This window comes from Podarcis gaigeae (assembly GCF_964106915.1).
Source record: "Podarcis gaigeae genome assembly, chromosome: 13".
NCBI lineage: Eukaryota > Metazoa > Chordata > Lepidosauria > Squamata > Lacertidae > Podarcis > Podarcis gaigeae.
Window position 1 is genome coordinate 51434455 of NC_139689.1, and position 26658 is coordinate 51461112.

The following is a 26658-nucleotide window of genomic DNA, read 5'->3' on the forward strand; positions in this document are numbered from 1 at the left end:
CTCCCCAAAAAACCACAACACAGCAAAATAAAGACAGTTGCTGTGATAGGTTGTTTCTGTAAAATGCAGGGGAGAATTGCAGGGGGCGGGGGCGGGATTAAAACTCTACTGACAGAAGAGCAGCCCTATAGTAAGTTCTGGGGGGGTGGCAGGGGCAGGATGAGACAGCGGAGAGTCGGGGACTTAGCTTGGATTCTAAGCCGGTTCACCTCAGTCACCTGCCATGGGAAGCCAGCATAAGTTAAACACAACTGACACTAAAAACTGATAGAGGCAGCTTGCACAGTAAGAAACTGAGAACCAGTGTGGTGTAGTGGTTAAGAGCGGTGGACTCGTAATCTGGTGAACCAGGTTCGCGTCTCCGCTCCTCCACATGCAGCTGCTGAGTGACCTTGGGCCAGTCCCACTTCTCTGAAGTCTCTCAGCCCCACTCATCTCACAGAGTGTTTGTTGTGGGGGAGGAAGGGAAAGGAGATTTTTAGCTGCTTTGAGACTCCTTCGGGTAGTGATAAAGCAGGATATCAAATCCAAACCAGTTGAAACAACTCTCTCTCTCTCTCTCTCTCTCTATATATATATATATTGCAAGCTGCTGTGAGAACCTCTTGCATATATTATTATTATTATATTATTATTATTAAAATTTGCATACTGCCCTTCATCTCATCACAATTAAACAGAGAGACTACCAGATAAATACACAAATAATACGCCAAGGAGATTAAAATAAATAGCTCAGCAAGTCAATGGTCTACTAAAGAAAGAAAAAAGAGGTATTGTTCAAAGGCAGTAGAGGCCCTCAGAGATTGGTCAAGCTGGGCTTGTCTGGGCAGGAAGTTCCAGAGTCTCAGCACAGCTACAGTAAAGTCCAATACAATTCAGATGCATGCAAGTTCATGCAGGAGAAGTCCCAAGCTGGATATGGCTTTAAAGGTCAAAGAGGAAACTGCCTTAGAAGCCCTGTTTAGGGAGAGAGACAATGGGAATGTGATTGATTCTCTTTGATTTCCCAGCACCTTTTGATACCGTCAATTGTGGTATCTTTCTAGATAAGCCATCTGACGTGGGGGGGGGGGACACACCACTTTGTAGTGGTTCCAGTCAGGGGTGTAGCGTGTGGGGGGGGGGTTGTCTGCCGGGGTGACTGCTCCGGGTGCATTTTTCTGGGGGGCACACTGCTCATGCTACCCTCCCTGAGCCACTTTGCGAGGTGGGGATCTGATTATTCCAGCCTCACAAAGTGTCTCGGGGCTGGTGTTGCTGTGGCAGCAATGGCAGCTAGGGCTGGGCCGGCATGTGGGGGTCTTTGTTCACCCTCCACCCCCTGCCCACCCCTGCGTACACCAGCGCCCCGGGCACCATGAGCACACTGGTTCCAGTCCTACTTGGATGACTGTGTCAAGGGCGGTCAGAGCAGGGGACCTGCTTAGCCCCTGGAGTCTCCAATATGGGGTTCTGCAGGGGTCAGTTTTATCTCCCATGCTGTTTAAAATGTACATGAGACCACTGAGTGGGCTTTGCTGACGAATTTGGGGTCTGCTGCCTTCAATATGCTGGTGATAACACAGCTCTCTTTCACTTCTGCATCTCAAGTAGGTGTAGTGATTGATGTGCTGAACTGATGTCTGGTAGACAGCCAATAAACTGGAGCTTAATGCAGAGAAGACTGTGGCACTGTTACAGCCTTGTGCAAATTAATGGAAACAAACAATGAATTTAGTAGTTTGTTGTACAAAGTGCACATGTACAAATCTCACATACACGTACATTAGTAACAGATATGACCTCCGCTATTTTTAAGCAGCACTTGAACACGGTTTGGCATGGAGTCTACTAGTTTTGAAGAGTCACTGTTGATTTTTGGATCCCTGTACCACACATGAATTACCGTAGCACCTGAATGAGCTTTTCCATAGTCGCACAGTCTATAGCACGTAGGCAACTTTTGCATATAGCCCACAAATTCTTTTCTCCACTGGTCTTTTGTCCATTCTTTGTACTTTTTTGCCCATTTATACCACTTTTCTTTCATTGTTTTGGTTAAAAGCTGTTTATTGACAGGTCTTCTGGCTTTTCGTCCAACTGCAATAAGGCGCCATATTCAATGCATCACTTGTCTTGCGGGGATCCTTTTAGCTTTGTCGAAGCAAGAAAGCGTCATCTCTAGGAGTTGTTTTCTTCTTATGACAACACTTTCCTTTACATTTAGGAGAAACCGATCCGGATGACAGTCGCTAAACTGCTAAACTCACACCAACCACTGAAGCAATCTCTCGATACATCTTAGCTGTGTGTTTATGCAGAGTTATGATCTTCGGACGTTTCCTAGGTGTAACATCCATCTCGAACGGTGGTCAAATGAAAAGTTGATGAAATACTGTAGCTGCTGATGTAATGATTGCATCATACACCACGGTGGTCGGATACAGTACAATACAGTAGCTGCTGGCATAATGATTACATCATTAAAACGCAAAAAATGATCAAACTGACTTTTCGTGTTTGCTTTGAGTACAGGATTACGAGAAATATAGAAAACATGCTTTGTTTCCATTAATTTGCACAAGGGTGTAGTGGGTAGTTCTATATGCTATAGAGAGCCAGTGTGGTGTGGTGGTTAAGAGCGGTGGACTCGTAATCTGGTGAACCGGGTTCACTTCCCTGCTCCTCCACATGCAGCTGCTGGGTGACCTTGGGCTAGTCACACTTCTCTGAAGTCTCTCAGCCCCGCTCACCTCACAGTGTTTGTTGTGGGGGAGGAAGGGAAAAGGAGATTGTTATCCGCTTTGAGACTCCTTAAAGGGTAGTGATAAAGTGGGATATCAAATCCAAACTCTTCTTCTAGTTCCTGAGACTGGCTGGGTGGGTCGTCTTCTGGATGTGATTGCACTCCCCCAAAGGAGTAGATGCATAGCTTAGGTGACACTTCTGATCCACATGGACGGCCTTCCATCAGCTTCAGTTTGTAGCCGCACTGCCACCATATCTTGACAGAGATAGCTTAGCTTCTATTGACTGTTCTGGTAATCCCTAGGTTAGATTGCTGTAATGTGCTACCGATGGGGCTGCCTTTGGAAGTCCAAAAATGCCCACCCACAATCCCATTAGGAAAGTCTACACCAGTTTTCCAAATGGACACACGGTGAGCTAATGGAGAATCAATGTGCAATGAATGTTTCTTTTTCTGAATGAAACCAGTTTCCCAAGAGGAGCTTTTCAAGGGCAAAAAAAGATACTGTACATCTCGATTGTGTGTGGACTACATAGAAAAGAACAAGTACATGGGGGGGGGACAACAACCCATTGATTCTAGAATAAAATGTTGTGTGGACATAGGCTAAGTTTTACAAATGGTGTCTGATATAAATTTTAAAAAACTGCTTGTTTCCCCTTATGGGGTACCCAAGAGCCCATATAGAGTCCTTTTGTAGGTACTCCATTGGTAGGAGAAAATAACGGAGACCAACCAGAGAATATTGAGAAGCAAAGCAGCCAGTAAGCCTGATCTTTATTAACTGTTTCAACAGGGTGTTCCCACATATGTAGGAGAGAGGAGGACCCAGAACAAAGGTGTGCCTGCCCTTATATAGACATTTTAAATTGCCTGCCCTGGAGTCCGAGACACCCCCCCCCCCGAAACATCATTCATACATCACAGAAGGGGTGTAGCCCAAGACCACCCCCCAGATACATCATACCTACATCACAGAAAAGGCGGTCTACAACAGAAATCTGAGTGTGTTGTTTATCTCCTGTCTGGCAAGTTACTTGATTGCATTATCTGGCTTTTGGCCACTCTTTTGTTACTATAACTACTTAATTCCTGAATCTAAGTCACAGATCACAGGCTCACACCCTGTTCATATATTGAATGTGCCCTTAAGACAGGATTTGTGAGGACAGGATTTGGGAAGAAAGAGACAATGGGGAGGTTTCCCACTTTGACTTTGCAGAGAAATATTTGAGGTCAATTTGTTCAGGACCTAATCTGCGGGGTTTCAGACATGTGGATTATATATACAGTTATGAACATTTATTTATTTTTTATATGATCTTAAAATTCTTATATCACTTTGGAGCCTTCATTGTCATTTTATTTCTATGTCAATTAGGCATGCACCTCTGCATTACTGCTTAGTTGATAAGAGATCTCCTTACATTTAGTAGTTAACATCAGCAGATTGAAACAAATAGAACAAGAAACTACAGGATCTAGCTATCAAGTGGGGCACTGCAGGAAACCTATTAATTGAGGCAACCAGCAGGGTGAAGGCTTGGGTCTCACTGATTTCTCATATTGGTCTTAATGACACAACAGACAGCCTAGAGCTCTTTACCTGCTGAACAATGTGTTTAAGCCTTTGTTCCCTGGGGTGCATAATCTAAACTCCCAGAGAAAACACTTAACTGAGGAGAAACCAGCTGGTGCTTAAGAGCTATAATTGTAAAATACAGCACCCATGCAAAGCTTCAGGACGACTTTTTAAATTACAAAGGCTCATAAATGTAGCAATCAGGGTAGGGGGGTGGGCTGGGGTGAGAGTGCAAGAGGAAGTGGTGTGTGGGGGGGTACATAATCTTTATAATTATAACTTTTTTTTAAAAAAGTGACACTTTCAGCCTGTTAGTTTCTCTTTCAAATAACTGCTTTCCGCAGGGATCCTGGCAATTCATTTACCATTTTATAACCAACTGATAAAAGGTTGTGCCCATGACGGCTTCTGCAGTAGACAAGACCAGGCAACAATCTGAGCTGTGATGGAAGCTGAGGAGCGACTGGATGCCAGCTAATTTCTTTCTTCCTTTTTTAATTTTTTTAATTCAAAATTAAAACAAAACATATTATCCAGAAACTTATCATCCTGATTTTTTTCCCATTTCCCCCCTTCCCCCCACCTTCCCACACAAAACCCACCCACCCCCACCCCCCGGCTTCCCTCAGTTCCAGTCTTTGATTTCTCTGAGAATGCTGTTTTCTGCATGTTACAAAGTTGTATAGATCCTCAAACTATTTAGCTGATTACTATCAATAAAAAGTTTGTGAATGTTTATTCAAAGCCAGCCAAGGAGTCCAGTTCGCTTTGTTGCATCTTCAAATACTTTGTAAAGGGTTCCCATTCATCTTTAAAGTCACAGTTATCCTTGTCCCGTAGCTTATATGTCAGTTTTGCAAGTTCTGCATAGTCCATCAATTTTTATTGCCATAATTCTTTAGTTGGGGTTTCTTCAGTCTTCCATCCTTGTGCTATTAGAACTCTTGCGGCTGTTGTCACATACATGAAGATGTTTTTCACCTTTTTTGGCAGATCTACAATCCCTAACAAAAATGCTTCAGGTTTTTTAACAAATGTTAAATGGAACATTTTCTTCAATTTGTTGTATATCATTTCCCAAAATGTTTTAATTGATGCCAGCTAATTTCTTAATAGGTCATTGTGTGCATTTCAGCTCCATTAATCTGGACAGACCTATCACAGCTGAAGTGATGGAGATGGCAGCAGCAACAGCAGCAGATATCGGTGTCTACCATGACTGTAGCAGCAGCTGTGGCAGTGGCTGCAGCAGTGGCAATTGACATTGAAGAAGCAGCCATAGCTCTGGCCCTGACAGCGGTTGCAAGAAGTAATGGTATTATACAAAACTGAAATGACTGCTCCCCACCACAGCCACCTGATCCTACATGATCCCCAGCAGTTCAGCCTGGCTTCGCCTCCCCAAGCTGGATACCTGCAGGTTCCCGCCTAACCTCAGGCAGTTAGCCAATCCCAGCTGGTGAGGTGTTGCCAGGGGAGTCGACCAGGTAGGGTTAGGACCGCCCTGCAAACACAATAGAGGGTGGAACTTACCTGGGAGTCCTCAGTTGGCTCCAGAGCTTCTCCCACCCTGCCCTCCCTCAGTTCATGCCTTTCTTTTGCAGGTTAACCTCTTCTACAGTGTGGTGTAGTGGTTAAGAGTGGTAGACTCGTAATCTGGTGAACCGGGTTTGATTCCCCACTCCTCCACAGGCAGCTGCTGGGTGACCTTGGGCTAGTTACACTTCTGTGAAGTCTCTCAGCCTCACTCACCTCACAGAGTGTTTGTTGTGGGGGAGGAAGGGAAAGGAGAATGTTAGCCGCTTTGAGACTCCTTAGGGTAGTGATAAAGTGAGATATCACTTTACTGGTATGTGGGCGCTGCTACGGTCATTGATGGTTGCTGTTGAAGGACCGGGAAGGAATTTCTCTGCATTGGCAGGTTTTGCCTTCCCTGTAGCAAAAACATCGCAACATTGGCGGTTTCAGGCCTTGGGCGGAATCCTTTAGTCTATCTTCCCTCAAGGGGGGGGGGGCTGAAGCGGTGACACACGCCGCCCCTGCACCGGCGATCCCAGGGTTCCCTGTTAAAGGGGTTGTGTGGAAAGGAGTCACTGGCCATATGCCAAGAGGTTGTCAGTGCTCTCCCCTGTTTTGCGGCAACATGTGGGGCAGGCTCTCTGCATGAACAGATGTTCTCCAGAGCCAGCCCAATCCCCACACAGTTTGGATAACCCTGATGTCTCCCAGAGCCCTGGCTGGGGACTGGGAGGGATAAACGCCCAATGCCTAAGCCAAGATCTCCCTACATCTGAAAGTTTAATAAAGTTGTGGCCAATTTTAATCCCATAACACGTTGTCATGAGTCATTATTCCTCCTGGGGGTCTCCTGGGGTGAGGGGGTCTCCGCCTAGCCACGCAGTGGGAAGAACCTGAAAGAGAAGCCTACCCTCTGACCCCCCTTCCTAGAATGGAAAAAATCAAAGCCCACCTAGCTTTCAAGTCCTCTACAATACGTTTGAAGAATAGGTAAAGGTAAAGGGACCCCTGACTATTAGGCCCAGTCATGGCCAACTCTGGGGTTGTGGCGCTCATCTCACTTTATTGGCTAAGGGAGCTGGTGTACAGCTTCCAGGTCATGTGGCCAGCAGGACTAAGCCGCTTCTGGCGAACCAGAGCAGTGCACAGAAACGCCATTTACCTTCCCGCTGGAGTGGTACCTATTTATCTACTTGCACTTTGACGTGCTTTCGAACTGCTAGGTTGGCAGGAGCAGGGACCGAGCAATGGGAGCTCACCCCTTTGCGGGGATTTGAACCTCTGACCTTCCGATCAGCAAGCCCTAGGCTCAGTGGTTTAACCCACAGCGCCACCTGTGTCCCTTAGAATAGAGGGTTTTAAATTTAAATGAAACAGTTTGTTCAGATTCCTAGGAATGTGAAGCCTTAAATATCACAAGGAGCTGGAACAGGTCTTAATGCCCGCAGACTATCTAATAGCTCGTTGAGTCTGGGGGTTCACATTCCAAAATAAGGACTCTGATTTGTCACAGTTTAAGTGGAAACCCGATATTGCCACAAAAGAATTTATAGTTTTAATTACATCTGGAAGAGCAGCTTTTATTATCTCTATTCTTGTTTGTTATCTCTATTCTTGAATAATTACGGCTTTATCAAGGCCTCATAGATGAATAAGAGAGTCTCTCAGGGAAGATATTCTGTCAGTTATTGTATCTTGTGACTGATCAGGTAAAGCCAAGAAAGAATTTAGAAATCTCGTATCCTCCACAGCAAGAGAGTCTCTAGAATCATTTTCTATATAGGGTGGGTGTTGCTTTCTGCAATGCTGATTTGAATTTTGGTGATAATCATAAATTTATGATTACCCCATACTAATAAGATCACAATTTTCTTCTTCTTCTTCTTCTTCTTCTTCTTCTTCTTCTTCTTCTTCTTCTTCTTCTTCTTTTTGCTTAGCTCTCAAATCATTGTAGAATAGGGATATACAAAAGATGCTTTCAAAATAATCTTATCACTCCCAGACCCACATTCAGGAATTCAGTCTTTTTATCATATACTGTACTTATTTTGTGATCTGCCAATTCTGAAAAGTCGTCTGCTTATTATGCCATCAATATTAAGAATCCCTGGAATCTACTAAATGCAGAAAGGGACTTTTATGTTGCAACCAGGAGAGCATGCCTTTTGGTTTGGGGAAATTTACAAAAAACTATCCCCCAATTTTGAGGTGTTAATTTTAATCCTCCTTGTTCTAAATTTTGCTTCCTAACCAATAGGCCAAATCCCTCCCATTAAGAACATGGTGCCGTGGATATTGTATTGCAATAGCCATCAATTCATTCTGCTTTTTTAAAGGAGCAAATTGTTCTAGCGGGGGGGGGGAGGGGGAGCTGCCGGGGCGATTTTTCTGGGTGCATTTTCCAGGCTGTGGCGGGCACACTTTTCACACCATTCTCCCTGAACCAATCCCAGCCTTGCAAAGCAGGGTGGCATGAGAAGGATGCAACAGCCTTGCACTAAGTCACTTTGTGAAGCCTGGGATCATTCCAGCGTTGCCGAGTGGGTCAGGGCTGTTAGGATTCTTTCCCCGTGTTGCAGTCATAGGATTGTTTATATGACATGACTGTGTGTTTTCATTCCACATTGTGGGAAGTGACGGAGACAGGGTGTTTACATTATGGTGTTTCCGTGATGTAGGACATTTGTCCTCTTTGCTGTCTGATGCTGAAGAGGAAGGAGCTGAGTTACGATTTTGAATCTCCCGAACGAACGACCAGGAGGGAGAGAACACGCCAGTCGGGCATATGTTTCTGCTGGACTCCTACTCATGTGTAGGACCTCCTGACAAGGGCTAGTGTCACTCTGGTGGAGACGGCAAGGCTGCTTTCGTGCCCCAGGCGTGGTTAAAGCACATTCCACCACTGGTTCTGAGTCATTTTGAACAACAGGCTTCACTTCACTAAACTCCAGCTCCTCACATTTCTTACATTTCTGCTGAGTTGATTTGATGGTTTCTTTCGTGAGTCACCCAACGCTTTAATAGGTTTGTGAAAATTCATTTTCTTATAGAATTGGATCTTCTTCTTCTTCTTTAGTTTTCCTGGTGTTTTTAATGTTCTTACTCTTTTTCTGCAAAGCTTTTTTAAAAAATTACTTTCCTTTTCCATATGAGACTTTTTACAAGTCAATTCCTTTCTGTGATCAGTGTTTGCATATTTCTCACTTCTCGTATCTTCAATTGCACTAGCACACACTGCCCCCCCCAAAAAAAATTCTTACATATTTCTGCCATGCTGGTTAACAACTCATAACATTCCGACAAAAACTGCCTAATTACCTCCAGTTCCTTGAATATGAAGTCAGTATTCTACACTAACATTCCTTCATTAGATCCCAAATATCCCTGGACACGAGTCCCATTGTGTCTTTTTACAATGTGGGAAAATAGGAAGAAGTTGTACGCTCAGGAATCTGGTCGTCCTCTTGAGCCTTTGAGTCATTCCATGTACTCTGATTCTTCTCAGAGGCTATTTCTTGCAGAATTTCAGCATTTTCTTTTCTTTTGCCTTTTAATCCCAGCCTTCTTCAAAGAAGCTTTCAGTTTGACCCCCACTCCCATTTTCTCAACTCTTTCCCTCATGCTCCATGGATGCAGCATGTTTCTGTCCAACCATCTCGTCCTCTGTTGTCCCCTTCTCCTTGTGCCCTCCATCTTTCCCAACATCAGGGTCTTTTCCAGGGAGTCTTCTCTTCTCATGAGGTGGCCAAAGTATTGGAGCCTCAGCTTCAGGATCTGTCCTTCCAGTGAGCACTCAGAGCTAATTTCCTTAAGAATGAATGTGTTTGATCTTCTTGCAGTCCATGGGACTCTCAAGAGTCTCCTCCAGCACCATAATTCAAAGGCATCAATTCTTCGGCGATCAGCCTTCTTTATGGTCCAGCTCTCACTTCCATACATCACTACTGGGAAAACCATGGCTTTAACTATACGGACCTTTGTTGGCAAGGTGATGTGTTTAGATATACTATTATTTAACAACTTTAGCTGTCTACCACCACCGCACACAAACACCAGTGGCGTGCAGTCAGTGGACTAGGGGAACCAGGCTAAACCCTACATGTGCCTGGTAAATTAGAGTATTAAAGTATATACTTCTACGGACTTTCAAAGATTGACAGACGTGTCTTCATTGGATTTCAAATATATTAGAGAATTCACAAGTGTACACATTTTGTTTTTGTTTTTGTTGTACTAAATTATGTATATTATGCAATAAGAATTGCAGTGCTATCTGGTATACTGTCTTTGTGTTGCTTGTGTTCTTTGTTGTGTTAAGTTTGCAACACAGGTTTGTTGTTCTGTATTTATTTATTTATTATGTGCAGACAAACAAACATAACACACAGACGTACATTATATAACAACTAAAAAGGGAAAAAAGAGATAGAAAAAAAGGAAAAACAGAAAAGAAGTAACAATATTAACAGAAAGAACCATAACAAAAATAAAAGTGTACCTAAAAATATTCTAATGGACAGTATATTTTAACCAAATTTCAGATCCATTTTCTTTTATGACTTCCTTCATCCTCCACATGAGTCTGTTATCAACCATAATAATCTGCTTCCTTTTATCTTCTTATTAACTCTCTTTATATTTCTATTTAAATATTTTATTCTAACCATAAATCCATTTCCAAAATTTAATAAAAACAAGTCCAAGTAGTAATTTGTGGGCATTGCTTTTTCTGGTAATCGCTTTATTTCTTCCAATCTTTTTGAAATTTTTGTTTGCTATAACGTCTGATCGCATCTGTCAATCTTGCCAATTTAACATAACTAAATCTTGCCAATTCAACATAACTAAATAATTTATCTTGCCATTCTTGTTGGAATTATTTCTTTTTTCCAATTTTTCACCGAATCAAGCTGGTGTCTCTGGCCCTAACTATTCCCCTCCGAAAAATTTCACTGCACATCACTGACACACAAACACACACACACGGCTACAAACAGTGCCCTTCAGGAAATACAGTAGCTGGTCTGAAATAGAAGTACAGTGTACTATTGGAATGGCATTTGAAAGATGAGGAAGTTAAATGGGTTATGATTCATTGGGCCAAAGATATTGGTCATAATATAGAAATAGAGGATTGGGAAAAATAATGGAAAGAGGGAATAAAATTTACTGCTTGCAGTGCATTGAAAGAAAACATTATGAAAATGATGTAAAGGTGGTATAACACCAGTGAAGTTAGTTAAAATGTACAAAACAGGTAACAAATGTTGGAAATGTAAAGAAAAGGAGGGTACTTTTTACCATATGTGGTGGGAATATAAGAAAGTGAAGGACTTCTGGGAAATGATTTATAATGAATTGGAAAAAATGTTGAAATATACATTTGTTTAAAAACCTGAAGCCCTTCTACTGGGTATTATAGGTACAGAAATTCATATGAATGATAAAAAATTTGTTTTTATATGCAATAACTGCAGCAAGGATATTGTTAGCCCAAAGGTGGAAGCAAGAAGAAATGCCAACGAAAGAAAAGTGGCAAGAGAAATTGATGAACTATGCTGAGATGGCGAGATTAACCGGGAAAATTCGGAACTAGCAGGATAAAACTTTCCTAAAGGAATAGAAGAAGCTTTTGACATATTTGGAAAGCAACTGTAACCAATTGACATCGCTTGTAGGGTTAAAATAAGTTTTGTAAGGAACAATATACAAATTATTGTGAAGAGAATTAAGAGTAGGTATTAAGATTTGAATTTATAGCAATAAGTGTAGTAACAAAATGCATAATTGGAAAGGATTTTAGAAAACCATCAGTTGAGGTTGAAAGAAGTCTTAGGCTGTGATAGCCAAAGATTTTGAAAGGATGTTTAAAAGGATGATATGCTGGAAAATATGTGTAAAAACCAATAAAAAATTATTTATAAAATAAAGCGACAGAAGTACAGTGTAGGCTGTAATCTATCTAGCTCATGGTTGTTTTATTTTGACCCCACTGGGGGAGGGGGGAATGGAGAGAGGAACTCTCTTCGATGGACAACTTGCTATGGCAAGTGGTGAGAAGTCCTACCAACAGGGGAAGTATTGATAAGCTTGGGATTCTTCTCCTTGCAGGTGATTAGCCACTTGCAGCAAACTTTGTTGTTGTTTAGTCGTTTAGTTGTGTCTGACTCTTTGTGACCCCATGGACCAGAGCACGCCAGGCACTCCTGTCTTCCACTGCCTCCCGCAGTTTGGTCAGACTCATGTTTGTAGCTTCAAGAACACTGTCCAACCATCTCATCCTCTCTCTCCCCTTCTCCTTGTGTCCTCCATCTTTACCAACATCAGGGTCTTTTCCAGGGAGTCTTCTCATGAGGTGGCCAACGTCTTGGAGCCTCAGCTTCATGATCTGTCCTTCCAGTGAGCACTCAGGGTTGATTTCCTTCAGAATGGATACGTTTGATCTTCTTGCAGTCCATGGGACTCTCAAGAGTCTCCTCCAGCACCATAATTCAAAGGCATCAATTCTTCAGCGATCAGCCTTCTTTATGGTCCAGCTCTCACTTCCATACATCACTACTGGGAAAACCATGGCTTTAACTATACGGACCTTTGTTGGCAAGGTGATGTCTCTGCTTTTTAAGATGCAGCAAACTACTTAACTTAAAAATGTGGAGAAGATTTTTTTTAAAGCTTCCGTTTATTTATAGGACCATTTTATTGTACAGCATTGTGTTGACCCTGCAAATTGGTAACGGAATACGACAAAGTAAATTGCACTACCGACAATTATAGTGGCACTGTTTTGCTGTGTATTGACAATGGAAATGGCGCTGAACAGCAAGCCAATATTGTGACACAGTATTTGACAGGTGTTGCATTTGAGTAAGCAGAGAAGAGACAAATAAAAATAAGATTTTGATCAACAACACACAATTGTTTGTTAATAGTCCGTGATGTGGTTCATGAAGTAGTGTGTGTGTCTGAAAGTGGGAGAAGTCTCTGGCGCTACCTTAAGAGACAAAGGCCCCAAACAGATGACCAACTCACTCCAGCCGTCATCACAACACCTCGAGCAGCTTCACTCTGATAACACTTGGCATGCCAGTTTGCCCAGAGCTTAAGGCTTGCTGATCAGAAGGTCGCCGGTTTGAATCCCCGCGATGGAGTGAGCTCCCGTTGCTCGGTCCCTGCTCCTGCCAACCTAGCAGTTCGAAAGCCGTCAAAGTGCAAGTACAGTGGTACCTCAGGTTGCATACGCTTCAGGTTACAGACTCCGCTAACCCAGAAATAGTGCTTCAGGTTAAGAACTTTGCTTCAGGATGAGAACAGAAATCGTGCTCCGGCAGCGTGGTGGCAGCAGGAGGCCCCATTAGCTAAAGTGGTGCTTCAGGTTAAGAATGGTTTCAGGTTAAGTACGGACCTCCAGAATGAATTAAGTACTTAACCCGAGGTACCACTGTAGATAAATAGGTACTGCTCCGGCGGGAAGGTAACGGCATTTCCATGCGCTGCTCTGGTTCACCAGAAGCGGCTCAGTCATGCTGGCCACATGACCCAGAAGCTGTACGCCGGCTCCCTCAGCCAACAAAGCAAGATGAGCGCCGCAACTCCAGAGTCGTCCGTGACTGGACTTAACAGTCAGGGATCCCTTTACCTTTACCAGCATCCACGCATTCTGTTCGATTACGCAGAACGGCAAAGTCTTCAGGTGTACAGTTTTAAACCCAAAGGACTCCACATAATCAGACCCCATGACCCCTGCCATGAGCCTGGATGATGCTTGCTGGGGCTGATGGGAGTTGGAGTATCTGGAGGGCGCCATGTTGGCTACCTCTGCAATGGATGAACCTCCTCCCTCCCAGAACAATAGCCAGGAAGTGCCATATTGGGGGTGGGGAGCAGAGAATAGGTCCTCACTCCATAGCAACAGAATAAATGAATGACTAGGAGTGGAGCAACAGCGAGTTGCATGCACACGGCGCACACACAAACCTTCAGATCCAGTTTGAATAAGGAGGATGACACAGGAAAGGCTAGAAAGCAACAGTGTGGAAATGACATCGTACAGATTCTCCCTAGAAACTGAGAAAAACAATTGTGTCCTTTTCAGAGAAGACAACTAACGTGGATGTGACCACAGAATCTCTCCTGGCTGCAGCAAATATTAGTATTCTATGGCCACGTGGCTTGATCACAAAACAGCCATTCTGCTTGATGTAGTTTCGCAGTTCTCGCCACAGACTCTGCCACCTGCTTCTACCACTTTATTTAATTCTCACACTGACTGTTTGCTAAGCTAGGCAGCCTAGGATGTGACAAACAAATATAGCAATGTAATCTTAGGTTACATACGAGTCACAGACAAACACACCCACACACTGCACATTTTGGAAAGCTCCTCTATGCTTGCAAAACACTGATACCCTCCAACATTTCTCTGATGGAAATAGGGATGTCCCATTCCATAATGATAATTTTACTATTGATATCCCACACATCTTACTGCGTTGCCCCAGCCACTCTGGGCAGCTTCCAACACATAAAGGTAAAGGTAAAGGTACCCCTGCCCGTACGGGCCAGTCATGACAGACTCTGGGGTTGTGCGCCCATCTCACTCAAGAGGCCAGGGGCCAGCGCTGTCCGGAGACACTTCCGGGTCACGTGGCCAGCGTGACATCGCTGCTCTGGCGAGCCAGAGCCGCACACGGAAACACTGTTTACCTTCCCGCTGGTAAGCGGTCCCTATTTATCTACTTGCACCCGGAGGTGCTTTCGAACTGCTAGGTTGGCAGGCGCTGGGACCGAGCAGCGGGAGCGCACCCCGCCGCAGGGATTCGAACCTCCGACCTTTTGATCGGCAAGTCCTAGGCGCTGAGGCTTTAACCCACAGCGCCACCCGCGTCCCACTCCAACACATATTAAACATATTTAAAAAATAAACATTAAATAAACTTCCCGATACAGGATTGCCTTCAGACGGCTCAGGGGTCGGATAGCTCCATACCCTCCAACATTTCTCCAAATAGGGACATCTCTGGGGAAAGTGGGATATTCTGGGATCAAATCAGAAACCGGGACAGCTTCTCTAAATCAGGGATGTCCCTGGAAAAAAGGGACACTTGGATGCTGTACACTGTATTCTATCTTGTACTGGCATTTGAAGCAAGCCTATTAGGCCTATTCCTTTTTTTTTTTTTTTTAAGTGTAATTTCACAGCAGATCTGATAGCATTAGAATATCTGCAACTCAAAAACCAGTCCTTTGTATTCAAGGATCTAGAAGAAGAAGAAGAAGAAGAAGAAGAAGAAGAAGAGTTTGGATTTGATATCCCGCCTTTCACTCCCTTTAAGGAGTCTCAAAGCGGCTAACATTCTCCTTTCCCTTCCTCCCCCACAACAAACACTCTGTGAGGTGAGTGGGGCTGAGAGATTTCAAGGAAGTGTGACTGGCCCAAGGTCACCCAGCAGCTGCATGTGGAGGAGCGGAGACGCGAACCCGGTTCCCCAGATTATGTGACTACCGCTCTTAACCACTACACCACACTGGCTCTCTGGTTGTATCTAGGTGATATCTTGTTGCTTAGAAGATTATAGTTTAGGTTTCCCTTGAAGATTGATTCATACTCCTTGTTACTTCACATCTTCCTTTTTGTATTACTAATTTTGTTCACCTAGAGATTCATCTTCTAGTTATTTTGACTTAAGTACCTGAAGTTAAGTAAACAAAATTAAAGATGTCCACCCATATTTCTATCTCCCTAGTAGATTTGAGAAAATGATGTTTTCATAAGGACAGAGTCTATGGAAGAGCCAGTTACTGACAATTTTCAGGAACGAGAAAGTACGGTAATATTTTGCAGTTGAGAGAAATTAATTATTAATTTTGGCAGAGACCACCAAGGATCAAAAGGGAGCAAATTTAAACACGGTCTAAGGTCAAAAGGTTTGCTTTGAAACCATAATCCATTGTTGGGAACTGCTGTTTGGGATTTCTTTCAAGTGAATGTTTCTCGCTGACTCATGAGATATTAGGATGTAATTTGAGACTGTGTTTCCATAGAAGTTAGTAAGTTAAGATCTGATCCTCATCCTGACATGCAGTAATCCTAACATGCAGTAGTTAACACCAACTGTGTTAAGATCCTGGATTAAAAACATGCTCCTTTAAAGTGGTTTGTAACACTTAGCTGACAGCCCTGCTGGATTCCTTGTACAAATAAGTGCTCACACAACCACTATTTCCCCTGGAGCTTCGTAGCATCGATTCAGAGTACTCATGGAAGGCACAGACAATCCTATGAGCTTCAGGGCACGATACCAGCTCTGCAGAAGACTTTTATTGCCAGCTTCAGCAAAGCCCTAAAATACATCGCTTAAATATATGGTTGTGCAGTTGCAGCCCATGTTTGTTTTTTTCAGGAATGCAGCTGTGGTTCCTCCTCTCCTTGTGCTACTGGCTACCCGAATCTCCTACCTGCTGGAGCAAACAGAACTCTCACTTTGGCCAAAAGAGGCTGAGAGGAGCTCCGGTGAAACAGGCGTGTGCAAAGCCACAGCTGTCTCTTCTCTTGCAGCTATGCAGTCTGCGACAGAAGAAATACAGTAGCACCAGGCTTACGTTACCCTGGGGTAACATAAACTTTGGGTTGTGAAACCGCCACCCCCAGAAGTGTTCCGCCGCGCGCGCATGCGCAGAAGCAGTCCCTCCGGCTGTGAAAACCTTATTATTCGACCGGAGCACTGAAACAGATCCCAGCCACAACCGAAGGTACCACTGTAATGGGTTATAAAACTGGGCAGCTATACTTTTTTAGCAAGGTATTTGGAAGGCTTTGTTTGAACTTTTACAGTTCTGTTTTATACAGTGGTACCTCGGGTTACATACGCTTCAGGTTACATATGCTTCAGGTTACACACTCCGCTAACCCAGAAATAGTGCTTCAGCTTAAGAACTTTGCTTCAAGATGAGAACAGAAATCGTGTTCCGGCGGTGCAGCAGCAGCGGGAGGCCCCATTAGCTAAAGTGGTGCTTCAGGTTAAGAACAGTTTCAAGTTAAGAACGGACCTCCGGAACGAATTAAGTACTTAACCCAAGGTACCACTGTACGGTATATAGCTCAGTTCAACTCAAGCACAGGCACAAGTGATTTCTTGATTGTAATCAAGTCAACATTTTCATTCCATGTCTCAAAACTGGATTAATATATTGACCTTGCACTATTCCACTTTGACTTGATTACGGGTTGGCACTGGAGGAGGAAGAGGGGTGCGGTGAGTGCGGCCCACCCCAGGTGTCATCTGGGGGGGATGACATTGCTGCCCTGCCCCCCTGGGACGCTCGCTGTGGGCGGCACCCCAGCCCAGGACACTCGACGTGGGCAGCTAGCCCCACCCCTGGGTGCACAGCATGTGTGCCGCTCCAGGTGCCAGAGCAGCTAGCTCCGCCTCTTCTTCTTCTTCTTCTCTTCTTCATCTTCTTCTTCTTCTTCTTCTAGGGCAACAGATCTTACTATGGGACTACATTTCCCTTAGGCACAGTCAGAACAGTTATCCTGCTGTACTTCAGTTGTCAGAGCCTTGTTTGCATAAACAGGGTATACCGAGTCAAATGTGGACAGTTGATGAGGTTGCCATTTGAGTAAGAGGGGCTATATATTGAACTTCATTGCCCCATTAACACCCTCCTTATTCAAAGTGAAATGCCTCATAAGTCTGGGATATGTACCACGCTGCTTCAGGAGTAGTCTCTCGTTCAATAGAGCACAAGGACATTATCAGCTCCTTGCGAACATCAGTCAGGCTATCCCAGTCCAGAAACATCCACAGCTGTCCTACCAGGTGTCGCTGGTAAAAGCCACTCATAGCCACTGAGCCTCTAGTGACTGATGGGGTGGATCTACATACAAGGGGGGAAACGCTATAAATAAGGCAGAAATTAAATTGTTATAACAAAAGAAGAAAAAACCCTATGTAAAAATCACATAGAAATTTTTTTTGCTCTCTGGCACCATCTGGTGATGCATATTTATAATGCATTCAAAGCGGGTTGTGTTTTTTTTTACTAATGTAGGTGAGTATGGACACAGGAGCACCCCCAGACTATGAACCTACACATTCAGTGGGAGTATGACCTGCACAAATAAGTTATCCAGACTTGTAACTGCTCACCCACAACACCTCTGACTTGCCAGGATTCAGACTCAGTTAATGCACTGTAACAATTACATATAGTATATTGTAGTGTGTGCAGTTCAATCATCTGCTGCAGCTCTTATTGACCTCTATCTCTTCAAAGGAACTGCACGTTTAAATGCTTCCCCATAAAAAAGAGCTGTATACACTATAGATTAGCACTACAGATTATTAGCGTGTCAAAGAGAAGGCTGGGCTAGAATCCATCTCCTTGACATGCTCATTTTAGTGTAAAGGATTTCTTCTTTAAAAAATAGAGCACATTCAATAATGCAATTTCCCCCTTTGTTAGAAGTGGTACAACCTGGTAAGAACATGGATTCTACCAATTGTGGACTCAAGAAAGGTAGCAATTTAAAGGTATGCTCCAAGTAATTCTTTTTTGTAGTATACCTTCCTAATTCGGAGTAACTTTTCCTTTTCTGTTGCTTCTTCAAATGATATTTTCACAGTTTGATCACCATTTGTTGAATAGATGAAGCAATTGTATGCTTTACACTCAGAGCTTGAAGATATAAATTCAATACTGCTGTTTTCCCACTAACATAATAAATAAGCAGGATAATGAATCTCAAATGCAGAATTGTCTGGCGAGCTCAGCGACATTTACCAAAATTTAGTATTGACAGAAGCATCAAGGGAAAAGTAATAACAATCAACATCAATCAATAAACGGGAAAATTGCAATTTTAAAAATGTTGATGCAGAAAAGGGCCTGTGGTTATAAGAGAAAATAAAATGTGCATATAAGGTCACTTGGCAAAATAGAGAATGATTCCAAAATTATATTATAGACACTACACATACCAGAGAGACAATGAGATTTTGTATGATTCTGCATTTAGAACACCACATGCATTTATAAGTACCTAATTCAAAGCAAAAAGACAACCCCATGACCAAGCGGTGTCTAATACATGCATGTTTCTCATCAAGTGTTGACTTGTTCAAGGAATTAATGGGTGACAACAAAAGTGACACCACAGAGATAAATTGATAGCTGAGTCCGTGTAGCATGAGATGCTTAATCTCAGGGCTGTGAGTTTGAAACCCATATTGGACAAAATATTTCTGCATTGCAGGGGGTTGGACTAAATTACCCCATCCAGCTCTAAGATTCTATGAAACTTTTGCATCATCTCAAACACCACTGCAAATGAGCAGCTGCTATTCACGTTTATCTAAGGTTTGCTAAATGCTTCTTCAAGGTTGCTGTCTGCTCCCAGACTTTGGAACTCCTTCCCTAGAGAAGCTTTAGACATACCCAAAGGCTTTGGCCTGCCCTAATTGGAATTTGGTTTTTATGGTTTTCCCAGTAGTGATGTATGGAAGTGAGAGCTGGACCATAAAGACGGCTGATCGCCGAAGAATTGATGCTTTTGAATTCTGGTGCTGGAGGAGACTCTTGAGAGTCCCATGGACTGCAAGAAGATCAAACCTAACCATTCTTAAGGAAATCAGCCCTGAGTGCTCACTGGAAGGACAGATCGTGAAGCTTAGGCTCCAAGACTTTGGCCACCTCATGAGAAGAGAAGACTCCCTGGAAAAGACCCTGATGTTGGGAAAGATGGAGGGCATAAGGAGAAGGGGAGGACAGAGGACGAGATGGTTGGACAGTGTTCTCGAAGCTACCAGCATGAGTTTGACCAAACTGTGGGAGGCAGTGGAGGACAGAAGTGCCTGGCATGCTCTGGTCCATGGGGTCACGAAGAGTCGGACACGACTAAACAACAACAATTGGAATTTTTAGTTTTGGGACTGTGCTGGCAGAAATCAGCACAATGATGCCTCTTAAAGCAACAGGACTCCCTCTCCTCCAGACATGCACCCCCAGCTGCTCCAGGGGGTTGGGGGAACCCCCATAACAGTGCAGGGGAAAGAAGAAAGCAGTGCCTTCTGTCAGGCAAGCAGAAAGCCTTGCACTGCAGAACTATCTCTTCAGCAGGGAAACCAAAATGCTTGTTTACAAAGCTACTGTACTACCAACCTTACTATATGCTTGTGAAACATGGACCACTTATAAATGCCATCTCCAACTCCTCGAAAGATTCCATCAATGGTGTCTCCGAAAAGTTTTACACTTCACTTGGGAAGACAGGTGAACTATTATCAGTGTAATGGAAGAAGCAAAGATCACCAGTGTCGAGGCAATGATTCTTCAACATCAACTTCGCTGGACTGGTCGTGTTGTGTGGATGCCTGATGATCGTCTTCCAAAGCAACTACTCTATTCCAAACTTAAAAATGGAAAGTGTAATGCTGGTGGTCAACAAAAGAGGTCTAAAGACTGTCTCAAGGCACATTTTTAAAAATGTAATATAAACACCAACAATTGGGAAACACTTGTCTGTGTGTGCTCCAATTGGAGAATAGCCTTTACCAAAAGTGTCATGGGCTTTGAAGAGACTTGAACTCAGGATGCAAAGGAGAAATGTGCTAAGAGGAAGGCACGCTTCCACACCTTTTCCAAATCCCTCCCAAAAACCAACTTCCCCACTGTGGAAGGATGTGTTGATCCAGAAATGGCCTCATTTCTCACTCACTTACGGACTCATTGTTAAAACCGTGTTTGTGGAAGACAATCTTACTCGGCTACGAGTGATCGCCAAAGAAAAGAAGAATAAAATAGCAACAGCTCATCCCCACACCACATCCCAAACCGCTTTTGACAATACTCTTGATTTCAAAAGAGATGTGTCACGTGGGCTCAGAAACCACATTGCAAGGGAGTCCGTTGACACTTTCAGCTGTGAGCAATCAACCCTTTCTAGGCATCTCAGAATGGGGAAATGAGATGGCAACTGGGAGGAGGCAGCAGTGGCGTAGCGTGGGGGGTGCAGGGGGGGCCGGCCGCACTGGGCACAACATCTGGGGGGACGCGCTCGCACTCAAGTGCTAAAATCCATGGATTAGGGGGCGCAAATTACTTGCCTTGCCCCGGGTGCTGACAACCCACGCTACGCCACTGGGAGGCAGCCAGCACCTCCAATGTATGTGCATTAGGACATCTGGAGAAAGCCTGCTGTCATCCTCTCATTATGCTCAGTTTTTGAACACCCGAAAAATTGAAAAATCAGCTGATGACAAACACAGATGCCTGTGTAAACCAAACACAAGAAGTCAAGCAAAAGTGCACCATAGGTTTCTCATCACGATAATCATTGAAACCCTTACAAGAATGGTGGCAGGCAAAATTGCAGTGAAAATGTGCTATGGATTATGCTAATACAGACCGATGGTGTCCCAAATATGCCCTGAAGTGTAAAGGACTATTGAGAGGTAAGTGCACCTGGAAAAAACTTCAAGGTTACCTCAAGTCTGCTGGTACTTCCTTCCTGTCCATGGGTGGCACAGTTTGGGCTACATTTACATGAGTATGAGAAGATGAATGGTAAACAGAGGGTTAAGTGTAGCTGGGTTCCTACAAGGCACAACTCAGTGATAACAGCAGGAACCTTTACTGAACATGTAACTGGGTAACAGGGGCAAAGCAACTGCTTATATATATTTCTGAAAACCTGGGCCACGCCCACTCCCAATGTGATTGGCTGTCTAAACTTCCAAGCTGCGAATCACGACACAGAGTTCAAGGGCCAATGTTCTGTGACTGGACATCAGAACACAGGAACTCAGATTCCTTAGTCCAGACTCAAGCTCAGGCAAACACAGACCACTGAATACATAACAGAGGGAATGGCAGTAGCATTGAATGGTGATTTAACTACTCTAAGAGTTTCTGAAGGTGTGCCACTCTCACAAAAGGATGCAGTTTCCTCATTACTCATCAACAGGCTATATGTTTAAAACATTTTAAACATCCTCTTAGACTAGAGGGGTTTTGACTGCCTTATTTATAGGACAGTAGAAAGGACTATGAATTACACAAGAGCATGCAATTCTCAGTGGATTGTATGCATAAGCTGTATCAAAAACAAACCCCTGTGTTGCAATAAGAACTAATCACAACAATACAAACACAACACATAGGCTAATAGTTAGTAGAAAATATATTATAGAATAATGATATTCAAATTATAGGAGTAAGCCAATCAAAGTTCATATGTACAATGTTTAAAAACCCCAAGGTTGGGGGCGAGAGAAAAGACTGTTGGTGTTAGTCACAGTAGCCATGTCTGAGTCTGATAAGTTTTAAGATGGGATGTGGGAAGAGCTAGCAGGCATGCCGTAACTTGCAGGTTTTACATTGCACTGTAGCCTCTTGGGTAGGAAAAAAACCTGCTTATTCATGAGTAGGCAAACTAAGGCCCAGGGGCCGGATCCGGCCTAATCGCCTTCTAAATCTGGCCTACGGATGGTCCGGGAATCAGCGTGTTTTTACATGAGTTGAATGTGTGCTTTTATTTAAAATGCATCTCTGGATTATTTGTGGGGCATAGGAATTCTTTCATTTCCTCCGCACCCCCCCCCCATATAAACCCCACAAGGTCTGAGGGACAGTGGACCGCCCCCCTGCTGAAAAAGTTTGCTGACCCCCTGCTCTTATTGGTTGAGCTTCCATCTCTGCAAAAACAATAACCAGCTGTTATGCAGTTCTGCCTGTATCCTTGAAAAAGCCAGTCTTGAAATTTATAGTGTACTTAACAATTAAATGTTTCAACTGTTGAATACATCATTATTTTTTTTTGCACTTTTGCAGTCAAGGAAATGCAAATTTGGCCTAGCTCCTAGATTTCAAAGAAGTGTATAGCTACAGAAAAGTTAAGGAAGGGGACTTTGCACCACACACACAAAATCCAGGCATGAGTATTGATCATGTCAGCAGCGGGAGGAAAAAGATAGTGATCAACAAAATGGCATTCTCATTCCTTTTGAAATAATGGATTTCAGCAGATAATCCGGATGAAGCCAAGGACAAAGGGTACTTTCAGATGGGCACACATTGTAGGATCAGTGATGTTCTTGCACACACATTTTTCACAGTATTCACAGAACATCATTGACATCAAAAGGCAAGATAGTATTCGCCATCCCATTTAATACAGATTCACTTGGGGGGCTGGACGGGAATGTGATGTTAAAGAACCCGGTTGCCAGTGACCTGTTTGCAATATCTAAATGATCCATTTGCAATATTAAGCAATATTAATTAACCATCTGAAAAGGTATATAATCTATGACATCACGCGCAAACATGATCCAGCACCATCACACTGTCCCATAGCTTTGGTTTGATACCATTAAGTTTTCACAATTTCTAGGACTATTAGTTATTTAAGTTATCTCATTAATTCAAATTGGTATGAAAAGGTTACACATCAAATTTGGAACCTATTGTTAAAGAGGACTATCCATCAATTACAGCAAAGCAAAGGTGTTGTTGGGAGACGCAGGTGGCGCTGTGGGTTAAAGCCTCAGCGCCTAGGACTTGCCGATCGAAAGGTCGGCGGTTCGAATCCCTGCGGCGGGGTGCGCTCCCGCTGCTCGGTCCCAGCGCCTGCCAACCTAGCAGTTCGAAAGCACCTCCGGGTGCAAGTAGATAAATAGGGACCGCTTACCAGCGGGAAGGTAAACGGCGTTTCCGTGTGCGGCTCTGGCTCGCCAGAGCAGCGATGTCACGCTGGCCACGTGACCCGGAAGTGTCTCCGGACAGCGCTGGCCCCTGGCCTCTTAAGTGAGATGGGCGCACAACCCCAGAGTCTGTCAAGACTGGCCTGTACGGGCAGGGGTACCTTTACCTTTACCTTTAAAGGTGTTGTTTGCCAGAAAGCGTAATCAGCGCAACTAGACTATGGATGGACATAATATAGAACAATGCCAATCATACAAATCTTTAGAGGTTATTTTTTCTGAAAATGCCCCATGGCACACCCACTTAGAAGCAATAACACTTTCAGCTACACACTTTTGGGGGCCCATAAAGAAATTGTATCACACAGAGGGCCACCATTGAGTCAAACCAACGTTAAAGATTTTTGTAGCCAAGATTGTGTCTCACCTTTTATATGGTGCACCATTCTAGAGTAACTATTGCAGGGAGGAACTTGATGTAAATCAAAGTAAGTTCCTGAGTATGATATTGGCAGTGTCACATAGTACACCTGAAATACTACTAAGGACTGAACTATGTCTCCCCTCTATAAAAGCCTGTGTACATAAATCTATATTGTTGCACTGGGGGGAAATATTGCAACCAGAACAACAACACTTAGCCAAAAGATGCTTTTGGGGGGATTTGCAGAACAGGGAAGGCTGGGTAAAATCTTGTAGAGGTCTGGTGCAGTTATTCGATCTCCCCAACTATCTGGTCACACGATACAAGATATTGTGTTTAGTGAAGATGGAAAAAGACATATTGAATACATAAAAAATGTAAATCCTCTATTTGGTATATTAAAATTAAAATAGATCACAAAAGGGCTATGTACTTGCGAGAACTAACTCCCCCCCCCCCGCCCCGTTAGACATGCTTTCACCCAGCTCAGATTCCAGACTATGAATATCTGGCTGGGAGATATGCTAGCAGACCCGCAAGAGAGTGCCTCTGTATATGTGGTTTAGGGTCTATTGAGGATCTTGTACGTTATATTGCCCATTGTACAGGCAATTGTATGACTCACCCACTTCATGATTCACCCAGAGCCAAATTTATCTCCCCTTTTCAGACCTCCTTGGAAGGACAACCAGATGTTTTAAAAAAATCAATGGCTGCATAAAGGTTAGGGCAACCTTTATGGATAGTGCAAGTACCAAACCCCAGGGATGCTGACTGGAAGGAATGTTTTCTAAATTCTGGACATTGTAGATCTGTCTTGATCTGGTGCATGTAATGTCTTTCAGTCTGTAGTTGTGTGATTTGTTCTTGTATTGTGGTGGCCATTGGCTATATATAATAAAACAGGCAGAGAGACAAATCCAATTAAGATGTAGAACAATTCTGAATTTGGTTTCAGTATTTGCAAATAAATTACAATGCATGTTTATTCAGAATTCAGTTTGCGTTAAATGTGACCCCTTTTACATGTACTGCTATCAAGGCAGGTATACCTGTGCATTTGGTTTTGTTGTTGCATAAGTGCAGAACTTTGTACTTGTCTCCATCGCACTTCATTTTGCTAGTGCTGCATCCGGGTTTCTCATTCTGTTACAGTAATTTTGGACTTTCTTTTTTAGTACTAAAAGTGTGAGCTATCCCTCGTGGTTCTGTGCCATCTGCACACTTGGATAAGGACCCCCTTCACTGAAATGAAAAGGGAGGAACCTTCTTCAACTCAAGGATTATATTCTCTTATGGGCAACCTTCCAAGAGCTACATGAAAAGGTCAGAAAAAGCAGCACAGCCAAAGATGAGTGAGATGGGACTAAATGGGCATTTTGGAAGGATAAAATTTGGGGCTAGGAAACCAAGACGGGCAGTGCCTACAAGAGATTCATTTTGCTTATACCAATGACATTCAAAGAACACTGTAAACTGTAGGTGAGCTTTCATTGTTGGCATCCGTCTGTCTCGAGAGACATTGGAGTGCACCTCTGGGGATGAAGTCAAATGGCTGTGTTAGGAGCAAAGTGAGCTCCCCATGGCCCAAAGCCAGGCAGTGTGTATGGAGACCCTGAGCTGCTCAGAAGACAAGACCCCCATTTTGGCCTTGCTGATGTGGTCCAAAGGAAAGCAGAGCAACATGTTTGGTACCAGCTTGGCTGCAGGAGTTGCTGGAAGGAGGTGTACAAGGCACCACCCAACTGTCTTAGGGTCTCCACTCTGGGTTTGTGTCGGCTTTACTCCTTAAGCTTTTCTTTTCCCAAAGATATCCCTCAAGACAGCAGAGATTTAGGATCAGAGTTTTCTCCTAGATGGACATCCTTCCTAGGTGGATGAGCCCCAACTGTCTCTTACTTCCCTCTACAGCACATTTAGAAACTGCCTTCTTGACCTTTGGACCCACTATTGGTCTTGCCCATTCAATCCACCAGAGCTTGTTGTGGCGATTACACAGGGTCCCCGGACGTTTCACCATCTATTGATCCCTGTGCCGCCACTTTATTTCTCGCTGCCACCACCCAGGCCCTACCTGGTACAATACTGAGTCCAGTCAGGGTTAAATTGGAACATAAACTTTTTATTGCAGTTTAACAAGCGTGTGGTTTCATAAACTGTATCGGTCAATTACATTCATGGGTTGCCTATCCAGACCTATAACTACCTGCTCTCACTCATTAAACCACCTCTCAGATATTTACTTGCCCCTAACTGTTCCTGACTCAGCTTATTTCGCTACACTAACTCAACCTACCCACACACTATCTCAATTCACTCCCACTCCAACCAACCACCCAACGAACTCCTCCCTTCGCCCCTCCCAGAACTGGTTTTATAGTCCCTCTGACTCCACCCCCCGGGTCCTGATTGGGTAACCTGTTTAACTATTTCACTTCCAGCACTCTCATATGTTAACGTCACAGGTAGGGGAAGATCCTAACTCATCCAGGGTTTGGGAGCAACCCTTACCAGGTTCAGCTGGCCAAACAAAATCGTTTCTTGGGGTGTGGCCGCTGTCCCATGCAGACAGCTTCTAGAAGCCACAGGTGAGAGCTGAGTGCAGGGTGGGGACCAAAGGTGAACAAGCCACCTCAGAAGAACGTTTCCCCCCCCCCCACAGGTACTAATCCTCCCCTTACACCCCATTCACCCTGTGTTT

The 26658-nt window shown here is 43.8% G+C and overlaps 2 protein-coding genes across 2 annotated transcripts in view; one reads left to right on the top strand and one right to left on the bottom strand.

Annotated features, from left to right (window-relative positions):
• Positions 1–26658, bottom strand: part of COBL (cordon-bleu WH2 repeat protein) — a 1088462-nt gene that overhangs the window by 402659 nt on the left and 659145 nt on the right. The gene's annotated exons all lie outside the window — the stretch shown is intronic.
• LOC310830149 (uncharacterized protein) overlaps positions 26243–26658 on the top strand; it is a 318853-nt gene continuing 318437 nt past the window's right edge. The window contains exon 1 of the mRNA XM_083709809.1: positions 26243–26545. The gene's annotated coding sequence lies outside the window, so the exon portion shown is untranslated. The remainder of the gene's footprint in view (positions 26546–26658) is intronic.